At 47.9% G+C, this 16,928-nt stretch overlaps 1 pseudogene; it reads left to right on the forward strand.

Annotated features, from left to right (window-relative positions):
• The first annotated feature begins 325 nt into the window (after positions 1-325).
• Positions 326-848, forward strand: LOC119088399 (annotated as a pseudogene).
• Positions 849-16,928: the final 16,080 nt, after the last annotated feature.

Consider the following 16,928-nt stretch of genomic DNA (forward strand, 5'->3'; position numbering starts at 1 on the left):
GTGCTCATGGGGTATCCCCACAGCCCAGCCAGGGAGGGCCCTCCATGGTGAGGAGACACCTTTCTCCACCTTTGTGTTTCAGGCTTTCAAGTTGTGTACAGGGAGCCTACACCTCAGCCTGCCTGTTAGACATCACTTTAAAGAAAGACCTGTCTGGAATGCCATGTCTCAGGGTGTGGCCCTCTCCTGTGCAAGGGAAAGAACAGGAGCTTCTTTTTGTCAAAAGCCCAATGCCATTTATGGAAAAGAGAATTACTTACAACGTGGCAGTCCAAATTCAAGTGACGGCTGTGATGTTTAATAACAGTAGGGGCTGGCTTTGCAGATGCCACTGCCCCTGTCATGGCTTGCTGCAACCGAAGCTAACCCCACCCTGTTCTTTGACTTGGTGGCCAATGGTGAACCCTCGGGCTTCGCCTCCTTCAAGCTGTTTACAGACAAAATTCTAAAGACGGCAGAAAGCTTCCATGCTCTGAGCACTGGAGAGAAAGGATTTGGAATAAGGTTCCTCCTTTCACAATATTATCCCAGGATTCATGTTCCAGGATGGTAACTTCACATGCCATAATGGCACTGGTGGCAGGTCCAACTACAGCAAGAAATTTGAGGATGAGAACCTCATCCTGAAGCATACAGTCCCAGCATCTTGTCTGTGGCAAATGCTCAATGAGACACCAATAGCTCCCAGCTTTTCCTCTGCCCCGCCAACACTGAGTGTCTGCATGGCAAATGTGGTCTTTGGGAAGGTGAGAGAAGGCATGAGCATTGTGGGAGCCATGGAGCATTCGGGATCCAGAAACAGTAAGACCAGCATGGAGATCACCTTTGCCAACTGTGGACAACTCTAATATGTTTGACTTTGGGCATCTTACTCCCCAGACCATTCCTTCCTTGGTTCACCCCCAACCCATCTGCCCACAATACTCCATAACCTCTGCTTTCACTGAAGATTTTTGGGTCCCATATTTTCCTCATCACCCTCCAAGTCTAGCTGGATTGTCAGGTTAAGTTTATGATTATGAATAAAAACTAAATTAGAACAAAAATAGTAGTAGGGGCTGACACCTTCTCGGGGTCGATTGGTTAGGTCTTGCTAACCATCATCTTGGTCCCTGTGCATGTGTAAAACGACTGCCCCAGGGGCATTTATCATCACTGCTACCCCATTTTACACCAGATAAAACAGAAGCACGAGAAAGGCTGAGTCCTGAGGGTGTAACCCAGCACTTGGAAGAATAAGGCAGGAGGATTGTGAGTTTGAGGGCAGCCTTGGCTTTAGAGCGAGACTATGTCTCAAAAAACAAAATAAAAACCAAACTAAACAAGCAAAGAAGAACACTAAATGGCCATTCCCAGTGCACAAGCCAGAGCGTGGAGGACGGACTTCAGAGAGCAACGCACACCTAGGGCCACTTCATGCCATGCTGTCCATCTTGAAGCGTCCCTTGAAATACCTTTCTGCTCTTAGTTTCCAAAGTGCTGTGTTAAACAGCACAAGTGGACTGAAGGTGTGTTGTTGGTGAGGGAATCCAGGGGAACAGATTTCCATCGGTTCCCGCTCCAGGTCCTGCTGACTTTCTGTGCACCTGGGGCCTGAGGTCTGTGGATGCAGTAAGCACACAGTGGCTCCAAGAAGATCAAATGCAGAGAGCAATGCTCTTAACCCTGAGCCATCTCTCCAGCACCAAATTATTTCTTCTTCAAGAAATAAGCAAGAGGTGAAATTCCATTTCCTCCCCTAAGGCCAGCTGAGAGTCCAGTGTCTCTGGAGCATAGTATCCTTTAAAGAGCCTCTAGGCTGATGCTGGTCTCAGCTGATATGTCTTGCAAGGACCCCATGAAGGTCTTTGGAGCCTGACCTGGCATGAACATCTCCAAAGCTTGAAGGCTTGACAAGGTTGTGCATAGTCCTTTATTCCAAGGCCATCCTGCACATTTCCTCACCTCCTGTCTTTCTGCCTCTCTTTTCCTCCCTCACCCAACCCAACTCTGAAAAGGGTTTTGTAAGAAGTATCTTCAAACAATGGACTTTTTTTTTTTTTTACCCTGCCTTGCCCTGGTGTGTTGTTGGAACTATTCTTCCCAGTAGATGTAGCAGGGAATCTTGGGACAGGGCAGTTGTTAACATGGGGAGGGTAGAAGAGCATTTGCAAGAGCTCCAGAAGAAAAGTGTGCATGTGGGGTGGGAGGGTGCCTTGCAGGTGAAGGAGGTGTGTGCAGAGGTACGACTGGCATGGAGAGGCACAACTGGTGGGCAAGGCAAGGAACCCAGACAACGACAGGGCCTCTGGGAGTGCTTGCTGGAGAAGGCCAACCAAGGGAGCAGGGCCTGCAGGGGCTCAGCCCGGATTTGGTCTCTGCAAGACCTGCATAGAGCGTTTGTAGCCGAGTGAATCTGGGCTTAGGACTAAGAACAGTGGCTGAAAGGGCTGGGAGAGTCAGACACCTGCTGGAGGTTTGTGTAGTCTGGAACACTCTTCTGATCTTCGCTGGTCCCTGCATTCATGCTTGTGACAGCTGTACTGACCATCACAAACTGGGTCCTACTGGCTTCTGACTGCTGTGACTCTGATGGTCCTCAGCCAGGCCTGAGCTCCTGGGGCCTTCATGAGTATTCAAGATAGACTGGAGGGTTCCATTCCCAGAATGGGACACTGGGAAGTAGTGAGTGTGTTCTCGGGGAGGAGGAGTCTTACCTGGCTGACAGTGAGGCAGCTTTGGGAAGACACATAGATAAAGAGACAAGACTGCCCAGCCAATCTCATGGGCAACGCCTCTGCCCACCTGCACCCAGTCATGACCACTTACAGCTCTCTGCGGACTCTGGGTATCACCTCTGCCCACCTGCACCGAGTCATGACCACCGGCTCTCTGCAGACCCTTAAGCTGAATTCTGAAAGCATCATCTGTTCTGTGATGCTGTTCTCCATCCTGTGTTGTCCACATGATCGTTTTGGGGAGCCCATCGTTATTCTAGGTGGCTTTTGTTCCTGTCAGTATATCTAGAGAGCTTTTTGGCAAGCCTTGTAATCATAAAATGGTTTGGGAAAGCTGGACAAAGGGGAAAAGAGGGACAGACTCGTAAACTCCTGGGTCCTCAAGGACCTTAGGCAGTTTCCACATAGTTTCTTTAGTTAGCAAACTGAAGTTCTCACACGTAAAAAACTAGGGAGGTTGGGAGAAGGTTCAGTGGGCAAAATGCTTGCTGTGCAAGAATGACCTGAGTTCAGATCCCCAGGAATGATCCACACTATTCTCTGCAAGCAGCCAACCAGAAGCAAAGGTGAGCTGGTACCCAGTAAGTCGGACTCACACAGTCTGAGCACCCACCTCTCCCTGAGGACTTGCTGAGGAGAAGGTAGGAGTGAGGTCACCTTGTGCACCCCCATAACCAGGATATAATCAGCCATCGCCCCATCAACTGTACATAGAAAAAGGCTCACTAGCTCACTTCTTGGTCCATATTTCCCATTTATATGTCTCCACCGGTGTGAAGGGCCCACCCCATGGCACAGAGCCCAAGGTACCCAGGCACACCTGCTCTCCCAGGAGATAAAGAAGGTTAAGAGCGAAGAGCTTTCAAGTTCCATCCAAGGTGTGGGCTGTAATGGGGCTGTCTCTGCCAGGAGGTAATGGCTACAGGGCAGACCGCACTGGATGGAAATTCTGCTGCATTCTGAAGTCCATTTGGTCTTATTGCTTGTTCAGCTTCTTGATGCATTAATGATAAGACAGCAGAGTGAATATGTATTCAAAAAATTGCAATTAATCAATACTGCATTTCTTCCATTTGGCTATCACTAAGTGGTAAACAGGAGTTCAGAATCTCCACCAGAGCAAAGCTCTCCATGTGTAGGCCTTTCCCGGCAGAGTGAGGATCCATGGGGCAGAGACCAGGAAGGAAGTGGCTGGCCTCAAGGCCCCATGACTGAGTGAGTATTCAGGTAAGTTTAAGTTCAAAGCCTTCTAGAGAGAACCAAACTAGGGGGTGAGGTGGCTACTACCCCTCCCTGTGACTGATGTTATCATTTTCCCTCTCACCATGAAATGGAGACCTGGCGTTGCCCCACCCCCAGCCCTGGGTGACTCCCCACACAGTACCTGCTTACTCTCTGCCACTCACCCTAGCTCTTGAAGAGGCTTAATCAATGTGGGTGTCCTTGCAAGACCTGAGCAGGTTAATACAACTCCTCCCTCCCCCTCCCCCCCCCCCCCCCCCGTCCCCCTGACGCTGACGTGGTGAGTGCCATAGTCATCATCATTTCCATTCTCTTCCACCCCATGCTCTTGAGATCCTAAATTAAGCAGTATGCCACAACTCTGCTCACCTGGTCCTGAGAAAAACCACAGGCAAGGGCTTCAAGTTGGAGCTTCTTTTCATCCTTTTGGAGATAAAACTTAAGGCTCAGAGAGATGAAGTCCTTTGTGCAGTCACACAATGGGGTGGAAGCAGGGCTCCATCACCCTGTCCCTGGGTTCTGACCTGGGTGCTGTCGGATGTGCAGTCTCCCTGAACCCTGCACATATTTTCTCAGTGTGTATTGATTTGGGGGCCAGGTCGAGACCTGTGGTGAGCAGGAAGGAGACTGTCACCACCTGCCAACAAGAGCCCCTGGCAGCTGCTTAGAGACCCTCGGTGAGACACAGGTATCCCTCCAGATACTGAGTGAGTGACCATGGGTGTCAGCCCCAGAGGCGGAGCTTCCCCCACCCCACAGGCAATTTATCCAAAGATTCATTTCAAACAGGCTGCACTGGGAGCATCTCAGTTCCCTGGAACTTCTGGTAAATACATCTTCCTCTATTCTGCTCCCTCTGTAATGCTTCCCACAGCTCTGGCTCCCAGAGCCCTCTGGCATGATTTGCCTTTGCCCTGATCAACCTTGGCCCGGTGCTTCCCTGTCCCAGAAACAAAGCACATTATAGATTATAGATGGTGCTTTCACTGGCCAGACCAGTCTCAGGTCAATACAAAGTGTTCTAAAAGAAACCAACCCTGTCAACAGCCCTAGTATGCGGGTCTCAATGGCAGATACTTGGTAGGTGTTCAATAAAGCCTTCCCACTAAATGTTCACCAAATGGCAATGACTGGCCCCACAGTCCCTCTGAGAAAGGCAGGTCCTTCCTCCCCGAGCTGTCTGGATTGGGCCCCTGAGGCACTCTCCACTTTCATTGCTTCCAGCAGGAGGATTAGTGGAGACCATAGCATCATGGTCTTCACTGTTAGCAGCAAGGGTGGCCAACAGCCAGTCAAAGCTGATGCTACCCATCCAAAGCCCTACTGTGCCTGGACATTGGCCTCCTGAAATACACCCGATGAACTCCAAGGTATGGCCAAGATTACAACTGAGGCCAGACTGCTGCTAGTGTGGTGTCAAAGACCAGAAGGGAGTTTGAGCTTCCCTCTGGCCTTGTGAGAAGAGCCAGTGCTCAGGGTCTGGGCAGTACCCTGGGCTAAGTTTTCCTTTCCTGAGATGCTCATCGACCTACAAAGTGTGCCTCAAGCTGCCCCGAAGGAATGAACCTCAGCAGGCTACCAGGCCCAGTTTGCCCCACCCAAGTGCATTTGCAGAGGAGGGCCATCTGTCTGTCAGGTAGCCATTTGTCTTTTTCTGCTGCACAGCTTCCTGCATTAAGTCCTCGGCAACCATCCAGGAGAGCGTTGCTTTCAACTTTATTATGGTGGCTGGGCAGCTTGGGAAATTTGAATTCCATTGACACATTTATGATTCTCTTGCCTCTCAGCTAGTGGAGAAAATCCATCTCATCGACCGCTGCAAGGTCCTCCAGAGCTCAGGGCCTCATAAAGGGCAGAGTCTCTAGCAGAACCATGCCCATGATGAATGCTTTTCTCCTTAGGGTTCCTTTCCTTGGCTCATCACAGAGGTGCTGACCAGCTGGAGAAGGTGGCCCCTTGCACCTGTTCTGTGGGATGCTTTGCTCACTGCTCTTGGCCACTATCAGAGCCACTTCCTCCTCAGGCCCAGGAGTGAGATTCCTGGGGGTGGGGGTGGGGTTTACAAAAGTATCCTGAGGGCTAGAAAGAAAGGGGTGGTTGTACTACACAAGAAGAGAACTATAGAAATGAGTATGGAGATAATCAATCAGCCATGGAGCTTCACATTTTGCAGGCTAGTCACCTGTATTTCCACCCAAGTTCGGGTTTCATGTGCGCACTCTTCTATGAAGGGTGAACATGTTGGTACAAGGGGAGGCACAGCCCTGTGAACTGACTCTGTCAGTCCATGTCTGAGAAGACAGAACCCAGGCCAAGCAGTTGACTCAGGGAATCTGATTGTAGGAAGAAAGATTTCAAGGGTGACAGGGAAGGCCAGGGGACTGAGAGTCCAGCTGCAGTGGAAGCTGCCATCACTCCTGCTGAAGGGCCAAAGGGGGAGGGGATGCCTAGCAGCCATCAACAAGACTTGGAGCCACTGGACAGGGTCCGTAGAGAGGAGGGGCTGTTCCCAGGAAGAACACACAGCACATCCAGACAACAGCTGAAGCAGAGACAAATACCTGACTTCTTCCTCTCCCACTCCGGGTTCTGACCAGGATGTCAATGGTGGCTCCTGGGACCTGGTGTGCAGGACTCATCCCTGCAAAGACTGAAGGGAAGGATGAGGTGGGGACTGGGGGGATCACAGACTGTGGCCCTGGCCACTGGTCAATGGGGACAGTGCTGGGTGGGGAAGAGGACACTTTCTGATTCCAGGAAGGAGAAGCAGGAATCATGAATGCTAGCATGTAGCTCTTCTAGGTCTAGTCTTGGAACAACTTGCTTTCTTCATGTCTAGAGAGGAAATGGGCTTCTCTGGAAGCAGTGGGGGATGGAAGCTGAGATAGAGAGCCAATTGGTCAACTTGGCCAGTCCATTTACTCCCTGAGACTGTGACTCTGCACTTTGCCTCCAAGAGGCTGAGACCTTGACCATGGTGCCCTGACAAGATTAGAGTGCTATGATATGCAGCAGTGAGAGTATTCTGCTATGATAAAGCTGTGTAACAAACATCCCCAACAGCTTAGGGACTTACAACCACCACAGATTTTGTTTCTTGCAAGGCACTGGTTAGCTGTAGCTTGACTGATCTTGGCTGGACTTGATTGAGTTTGGATGACTGCTGAAGGCTAGGCTCCAGGTTGGGAGCAGGTCTGTCCTCTTCATCTCTAAGCCAGACTCAAGATGAGAGCCAGTGGCTTTGTGAGCATATTTTCTTATGGTAGAGACTGAAACTCAAAAAGGACTCTAAATTGACTACTTTTCTTTTTTTTTAATTATTTTATTTAAGTAAGTATTTTCTTGCATTTATTTATGTGTACCACATGTGTGTCTGGTGCCTAAAGAGGTCAGAAAAGGGTGTCAGATCCCCTGGAACTAAATACAGATAGCTGTAAACCTACATGTGAGTACTGGGAACTGAACCCAGGTCCTCTGGAAGAGCAGCGAGTGCTCTTAACCGCTGAGCCATCTCTCCAGCCCCTGATTGCTTTTCTTGTTGCTGTGTCAAAGTGGTCGACAGAAGCAACTTCAAGGAGGATTTATTTGGGGTCACAATTGAAGAGGGTACACCTGTCGTGGTGGGGAAGGAAGGGCAGTTTATGTGTAATAATAATCCTTACAGCCAAGATGCCTCACATCTCCACAGACCAGGAATCAGAGAGAGGAGAATGCTTAGCTTAGCCAGCTTTCTGCTTTTCTCATTTTTAGTCAGTCCAGGACCCCAACCCGATGATTATGCCACCATCATTCAGTTAATCCTCCAGAAATGCCCTCACAGACACCCCCCACCAAGTGGTCCCCGCCAAGGCCCTAGATATTTCTTACGCCGATGATGTTGACAACAGAAGCCAACCACCACAGGACCACTCCTTGCCATCTTGACACCCATCACATCACTTTCCAAATGGACTAAGAATAGCTGTAGATGTGGCCAACACAAAGTCATCGACCTACTTGAAGCATTATGAGGGGTCTGCTGGCTGGCTTGCAATGTTCCTCCTGTAACTCGGTTGCTCCAGTGTGAACTATGCAGATGATAATGTCATTTTACAATGTCAAAAGTCTGGACACCCCTGCATGACAACAGACTGGCAAAAATGTGTCATGCCACCTCAGACCTCAGCTCAGGGTGGTTCTGACTAATATCCACCATCTTACCTCTCTTGGCCAAAGCAAACCATAGGGTCAAAGCTAAAGCTAAAAGTCTACCTATAGAAGAGTTGAGTATGACTGTTTTCCACAGCTTCATGAGTATGAGCTGAACTGGCCCCTAGCTGGTGATACTGTTGTGGGTGGTGGTGGAAACTTCAGGAAGCTGGGCCTAGTTAGAGGAGGTGGGCGATGGGGTCACACCTTGGAGGGATGTATCTTTTCCTCCATCCTTTCCGTGGTCTCTTTTCACTCCAGGGTGAGCCACACCCTCCCGCTGCTTGTTCTTCCTTAGGACAAGTCCACAGCAACAGAGAAAACCAAGAATGAACTGGAGCCTCTGAAACCATGAGCCAAACACCATCCTTGATGGTTCCCAGGTACAGAACTGTGTGAGAGGTAGCTAGTGACAGACAGAATCCCGACTGATACAAGTCATGTGAAGGGAGCTGAGGGAAGCAGTCATTTTAGACAGATAACATGCTCTCCCGTGAGTCACAAGAGTCTTTCGCAGTGATATGGCAGATAGCAGAGTGGCTCAAGGTACTAAGTGAGTTGTCCTTGAATTCTAGTCCTGTGCATCTATCTTTCTGGACCTGTTTCCTCTTCTAGAAAATGGAGCGCTCATGTCTAGACATCTCAGTGTGCTGTGAAGCTGGCTGAGGGGCAGGTGTGGCACACTGAGTGAGGTGGCAGGGACCCCGCAAGAAGCAGACAGGTGCTGGTAGGCGTATTATTGGGAAGTTTCACTCGAAAACTGCCCTTTGGGGCCACAGCATAGAGTGGGAGATCTGTGTGGCAGATTGTGACAATGGGAAGCCCTTCTGAAGCTGAGCCACACCCTGAGCTCTGGGGACAGATGGCCTCACTGCAGACCTGAAAGCTTGTTGGAGGGAATGGCAGACTCCCTACCCAGCTACTTGCTCAGGTTCACCCACGGCCTGTTCACACCAAGGTCCATTTTCTGGAGACAGCCTCAATGCCAGGAACTGCCACTCTGCAGTTGGAGGGTCTAAATATAGGCAGACGCTTAGTCTTTTCATTTAAAGAAAGATACAAATCCCTCCAAAAATACACCGTCCTCAATCATTTTTTATTCTTGGGTCTGCCCAAGTCAAGTCTGTTGAAAAAGAAAAAGTCAATGATAGAAGAAAAAGGACAGAGAAGATGCCTCAGTGGGTTAAGCACTTGCCTTGCAAGCATGGATGGGGGCCTAAGTTTGATCCCCAAGACCCATGGGGGGGCAATGGGCTTGTAATCCCGACATTTGAGAGGCAGAGAGATGCTGTTCCTGGGACTCACTGACCAGCCAGCCTAGCCAGATTGATAAGTTTCAAACCAGTGAGAGACCCTGCCTCAAAACCAAACCAACCAACCAACCAAACAAACAAACAAACAAAAGGAGGATGGAGGATAGAGTCTAAGAAATGGCAGCCAAAGTTGTTCTCTGGCCACCATATATACATGCACACACATACAATTAATAATAATTATTATTATTTCTAGGGGAAGAGACCCACAAAACCAGACTGAAGTCCCTGCAGTGGGGAGATGTCCTTGCTGGGGAGTGGGGGGCAGGTATGTACTTTCTAAGTCTCTGTGTGGTCTGATGGCTAAAGCACATTCTTTAGAATTTGGAGAAGGGCTAATTTCAAGCAGACATGTGGTGATCCAGAATCATTGTCTGCAAATCAGGTGACTATAGGGTATGCGTGCCATCTTGGTAGCTCCAAGAACACTCTCTGAGTGGTAGATGCGTCCATCGCTTTGTGAATCACCAGAATAACTGATACACTCTCTGTAGCCAAGGTCAATGATTTTCCCATGTGGAAAACTGTTTCCTTTAGGGAGGTTCAGAGAGCATGGAAGACACAGCTGAGCAGAATACTTCAGGCCAGACAGGGCCTGTGGCACCCGTCAGTTGATGCTTGGCTGGAGTATGAGCAGTGTTTGGTCATGGCAGTGAGGCAGGAGGATGGCCAGCCCCTACATTGCCAGCTCCCTATGCACAAACTCAGGGGCTTTCAGGACCTGAAGAAGAAAGCGTTAAGGTGTTGCCAGCACAGTGGTGGGTGAAGGTTCACCATAAACCTCAGGTACTGGTTCAAAGGTGACTGGGTGCCTGGATATATGTGCTCTGTACAAAAATCTCAGCTAATTATTGTCATGTTTCCAGGATCAAACAGGTCTATCAGGTGCCTCAGTCCTCATGTCCAACACTCATCAGCTCTTGCTCTCCACACAGGGAAACTTGGCTGGGTGAGGTTCCACTCTCCACTGAAGGGTGGATGGATTCATAATCCATCAGTCTCCACCATGATGACAAGCAAGGAATGGGGCTTTCATAAGTCAGGACCCCACACTGCCCACCAGTGCTGAATGCAAACTCCCCCACGTTGCCCATAGTGGCATGGGAAGTCAGAAGGTCCAAATCCTGCTTCCTTTGTGTGGTGGTTGGAGAACTTTGGCCCCTCTGAAACTCATTCCCTAAGAGTTAGCTGAAGTGGCTGGGGGTGGACACTGAGGCCTTCTCTCACCTGCAGGGTAGATGTGTAGGTGGGCTTATGCCCCATACACACAAACAGATAGATACACACACACACACACACACACACACACACACACACCACATACACACACGATACAACACACATACAAACACACCACAGACACAAACAGAAACAGACACACAGACATACACAGACACACAGACACAGACATACAGAGATACACAGAGAGACACACCAAACACACACACACACACACACACACACACACCACATACACACACGATACAACACACATACACACGCACCACAGACACAAACAGAAACATACACACAGACACACACACAGACACAGACTTACAGAGATACACAGAGAGACACACCACACACACATACACACACACACACACACACACACACACACACACACACAGTCTTCCTCTGGCTCTCATTTCTGCTGTGACAATGAGCTGTGTGTTTCAGCCTCCTGCCTCTTTAAGGTGACTTGGCATTTCTCTGTGTGGATCCATTTTTGCTCACATTATGAATTCACTGGCAGAGGGATACCTTCTTTTCTGGTTTCTGGGCTCTCTCTGGAGCCATGGTGGCTTCTCCCCAGTTCAACCCTGCTATGGTTCCCTCTTCAGTCATCATTTCAACACTGGCTTCTCCCCACCCCCCAGTGATTTTAGATGCCACCCTGGGTTTTACCCTGTCCATCACCTGTACAGTTTCTGGGATGCTTTGAATATTTTAAGATACTTTTACTGCAATAAGAAATGCACATTTATTGCACAAAATATATAGGTAGGAAAATACAAATACTAAATTTAATCCACCATCTTGTCTTAGGTTGTAGAGTGTGGGGAATATCACAATGTGAGGAGCAGCTACCCGTTGATTTCTTAGACACGGTCCTGGAACATAACTCAGGTGGCCTCAAACTCAAAATCTTCCTGCCTCACCCTCCCAAGTGCTGAGGTTACAGGTGTGTCCCAGCTTGCCTGCCTATCGGTGCCTTTATAAACCAAGTGAGCCAGTCTTCCCCAGGCCTTGCAAATCTGGCCAATCCCCTTTAACTCATCAGGTGACCACCTTACCCCACTATCCCCAAGAAAGGTCACAGCACTTCTTCTCTGAAGGCTGCAGAGATTGACACACTGAGGGGCCAGCAGTGTGGTCCCCAAGTCCAGTTCTCAGCTCAGAGCCCAGGGGACTCAGGCAGCCTAGGCATGCCTGTCCTGCATGGGTCCACTCAACACAGGTCCCTGGCACTGCTGGGCTTGGCTGGCAGCCTGCACCGTGGGAACTTAGTTTGTGTCCTTGCCTTTCTCTATTTTTCATCTTCTTCCATAGCTTGTGGATGGAAAAGTATGTTCAAGGCATCTATTGTCACCCAGCCCAACAAGCCCCATTGTCACACCCCACAATTACCTCCCAGGCTACCTTGGCTCTCCATGGGCTGGCTAGAGTACAGGCAAGGTTGTACTGGGTAACGGCAGTCACCTGACACCTGTTAGAAATAAAAGTCTGATGTTCATTTTCAAAGGTGCCTTGAGCCAGCTTCAGCCCAGCCACAAATAAATGGAAAACAGGAGCCCCTGCTGGTGCCTGCTCAGGAAGCTGCCCACCACTTTAGCACAGAGGGAAAGATAGGACCTGGATGATGGGTAAGAGTATTCAAGAGAGGGTGGATGGGTCCTGCGCCCAGAGGTCAAAACTGTCCTCTGCACTCCATCGGGTGCCTGGATTCTAGGCTGATGCCTGACTTTGCAAGGTCAGAGAAGAAATTGCTTTCAATATTCTGAGTCTCCAGTGCTCTTATTACCGAGTACCACTGAGTTCAGACATAACAGCTTGGGAGTTCATTGAACTCCCTAGGGCCTCACATATGCTAGATGAATGCTCTACCACTCAGTCATGCTTTCAGCCTTCTTTTTATTTTTTGTTTTGAGGCTGGGTTTCACTGAGTTGCCCAGGCTAGCCTTGGGCTAACCTGCCTTAGCCTCCAGGAAGCTGAGATTACAGACACATACTTGTTTTCTCCTGTGCTGTAAATGGCACCTGGGGCCTGTCCCACTGAACCACAGACACCATCCGGTTGCCACCATAGTCAGGGCAAGGCCCTTGCCGACCTGATGAATCAGGACAGCTTCCTTTAGGAGTCCCCTTTAGAGGCTTCTTTATTAGGTGATTTCTAACTTGTAGCAGTTGACAAATTTCAACCAACATATTTTAGTGGTTTCTTGCATGTTGATCAGAAGGTCCAAGGAATGCTGCAAAGATTCACGCCATGCAGCAGATCTTCTCAAACTCATCATGTGTGTGTTTAGAAAGAGGTAGGATTGCGGCTCTGGTGGAAATGATCTCTAGAATCCTAGTGTATCAGTGAATTCGATTGTGGAATGGCCTTGAATGTTCATGTTCCCCCTAAGTGGCACATGCGACCTGCCGGTGACAGCAATTTCCTCGGGTGTTCTAGGTTCATTGGAACTTTTGGGTGTTCTCAGCCACCTGGAGTCATTTTGGAGGCTTTACCCAACAATGAAGTTAAGTGGCCTCTCAGTATGCACGCTCTTGGTATATTGGTTATGACAGGGAGCGGAGTCCGAGATAGACAAGTCACCGACACTCGTGTCTGTGAACAACCTGCAACCAGACCTTTAGAATTCAATGAGGTTAGTCTGAATTGTGTGCATTGCTGTGTATAAAGTGAAGACAGCTCAACTGAGCTAGCTTAGCCAGCTCACACGTGACAACATGTTCGTCCAGCATAACTATAGTGAAAGACAATATGTGAAGAACTATGTGTGGGTGACTTTAGTACATACATCAGGCAGGATAGTATGGCCTATATACGTGAGAATCAATATAGTGTGCTCGATGAGGACATCAGAGGTCATATTAAACACTTGGCCACAGTTGTAGTGGCACGGCGCTATTGTGAAGACTATGTGACTGGAGAGTGAGGTCATGAGGGTGGATAAGAGAGCCTTGCTAGGAGGAATAGATTAGAATTCTGGATACTACTGCAGAGCGACTTTACGTTTCAGTGAGAATTCCCCCAATTTCGAGGAGAATATGCAGTTGGCAGTTCCGCTCAGTATGGGTCCTGAGCTCTGCTAGCTTTCGGCTGCCTCGCTTTGCTGGCGACACAAGCTGACCCTTGCTTCTAGTCTCTCCTGCCAAGATGGACTCTTAAACTGTCCCGGCGTCCTAGCTCTAAACTCAAAGAATAAGAACTCTCCTCTACCTTATGCTCTTCCAGTTGCTCAAGAGAGTACTTCTATCACCGCACACGCGCAGGCCAAAGTAAGATGCCACATATATCGTGATTTATGTCGCCTATGGAAGGGCGCTATTATAGTGTCATCAACAATTGGAGCGATTACTTTCTACATATAGATTTGCTGAGGTATAATTTGGTTGTATCCTTCAAACACTGTGAACTCGAGCCATCACTGCGTGCCTCACAGAGATATATTGTCAGTTGAGAGCACTCCCTCGATACACATCTGATAGCGTGCACTTGCTGTAGTTAGCGTGGCTCCATTGTCGGCTCTACCTGACAAAATCTACATGCCAGATGTTCTCATTGCCATGCTGCTCACCGCACACGGCTCGGCGCGGATAAAGAGCTCTATAGCAGCCACCTCTGTATCTTAGTCCAACATGTAGCAGCAGGTAAACTTCTCATCTCCAGAATATCACGCTCGTAGCGAGGGCCTTGGCCTACGTGCATATCTCCACCTGGGATACTGCACTGCGTCGTGAGACGCGTGAGGGCACCAAAAGTCGGCTCTCATATTGAGCCAAGCTGCAGGCTACCACACCAGCTTGGAGCAAACGTGTGGAGTCTCTTGTTTTTTGAGTGTATGAGCTAGTGTAAGGAAGGTAGTGCCACCCATCACAACGGGAGAAAGACAGTGTGCGAGTAGAGCTCGCTAAGCCACCTCTTTGGCCAGAGAGCAGCACAGAGACACCCCATAGTAGTGCATCCACTTACTAGTGGTCAAGCAGAGCCAGCCAGTAGAGAGGAAGACCTGAGAGAAGACAGCTGAATAACACCGCCTGCTACCAGGCTCTGCAAGGCCCTACTCGCGAAAGGTCCCACAATCTCTAATAGCGAAAGCCTTCGGGCATCGTCGGGACCGAAAGTATTCAAAGGTGGCTCATGATTTCTCCATTGCAGGTGGGGTGATGAGGCTTCTAGTGCCATTACCTCCATTTACTCATCGATGCAACAGTTACTTACTTGGTTTCTCGCGGCAGACCTGGACACAGCCACACACTATGTGAGCTGAGCTGCCTTACTTACTTATTATCAGGCTTGAGTGCGTCATCATAAAGATGGTGCTATCATATCTCAGTTTTCACCCCAAATTGTGTCTCTCTTTCCGTAGCGCTGCGTGTTTCTAGTTACTCTCTCTCTCCATGTAATCATGTAGAAAAGAGATATGTCTAAGACTATCTCATTATATGAATATCTGTCCTCACATGAAGTTCATTGTCTCTATCTGGTACAAAGCGAGAGTGTGAGCCACAGAGCCAGAAGATCATCACGACAATAAGATTGAGGAAAGAGGTATAGAGGAAGGACAATAGAATATAACAGAGGACCTGTGAGCTAATCACATGAGTCTAGTGTGATCATTGCTAATATATTATGTTTAGTGATTTGGCATTACTTTTTTTTGTTTTATCCTTTACGATGACTTTACTGTATTGATTAATACCATTATGTTCTATGTTATTGGTATGAATAGTAATGCTCGACACTCAAGGTGAGTTGGCCTTTTTCTGATTAATCTACATGCTCCCCATCGATGTAGAGTGTACAGAGCTCAATTATAGCCTCTATGCAGTTAAAGAACCAATTAAAGTTTATATCTTACTGCACCAGACAAAATGCAACAAAATAACTGATATAAATATTCTCTCCTTGTTCCATGAAGATCACAGTTGTTAGAGATGTTTCACTATCCTGTGAACTCCCTATTGTGGCCTCTTTGATATCTCATGCACTCCATCTTGATTTCGGTTGAATAAAGATATCTATTTGCGATTTTTCATTATAGATGCGTTAATAAACTACAATAAAATATATTTTAATGTTAATTACTAACACAATTAACACATATGATACTCTATACTAAAAACAGAGAAGCTTCTAGACCTCGCTAAAATTAACATAAGAATCTCGTATTGTGTGAGAAGTAATAGAAGATATAGATCTCTTATAATAAAGAATAGACCTTAGACTTTGATTTTTCACAAAATATTTGTTTTACACTCGTGAAAAGGGCAATATATAGTATAATGAACTCGTTGGTTTTCTCGAGTTTATGCATGGTGGCCGTGTCCTGTGTTGCTAGTCCAACACCATAAATACCCAAACACAAAAGAGATTATCAACCTGTATCCTAGGTCTTACGACTCTCCTCTCTCTCACAATGCTATCACAAACTTGAGGAGCCACTCTGTGTAATAAGATTGTTATGTCACTCATACTACACAAACTGAACGTCACCACGGCTCTTGAGAGAAGATTTGGTTCTGTTCTGAGTGTACACTCGGAGAGTTGTTTTCATATATCAGAAGACTTGATGGGATTCAAAAAGTGTTCAGTGTGAAACTAAAAAGCTTGCGCTGAGTACTCGTGGAGTTTCCTGCTCCTTTTAGAAGCGCCAGCCTCTGGACTTCATGAGTAGCGCGCTAATCGTGCAGGTCTGACACATAGATGGAGTGACAGATAGAGGGATTATCAACATTCGTTCTCGCGACATCTCGAGAGTGGATTCAAAAGGCAGACTCTTGAGTGCCCAAATCAGTTCAACCCAGGTCGCAAGCGATACGCCATTACACCCCTAGAAGGCAGTGCTTTAACTGCATACAAAACGGAACAGTGTGTTGCTCAACACCTAGTGTTTCCTTATCTCTGTTGATTGCCTCACACCATACTCAAGGCAAGTTGTTCCATAAGACTCTACGTTCTACTACAACTTATAAAGAACTCTAGTGCACTGGCCTCTTATAAATAATAATAGAAATAGTGTCAATTGTGTACATACATCTCTAACATGACTAGAGCAACACATATCTAGAATACGTTTTGGCTTAGATAGCACTGAATCCTATCAATTTATTTGAGCTCATGCTTGACTGCGTGTTGTATATATCTCTCAGGAATTTAATGTGATTCCTCTCTTTCTGGCGGCTGCGAGTGGTCATATATAAAGATAACGAGACAGCTGCATTTTAGATAATAAAA

Source organism: Peromyscus leucopus, chromosome 7 (assembly GCF_004664715.2).
Source record: "Peromyscus leucopus breed LL Stock chromosome 7, UCI_PerLeu_2.1, whole genome shotgun sequence".
Lineage (NCBI taxonomy): Eukaryota > Metazoa > Chordata > Mammalia > Rodentia > Cricetidae > Peromyscus > Peromyscus leucopus.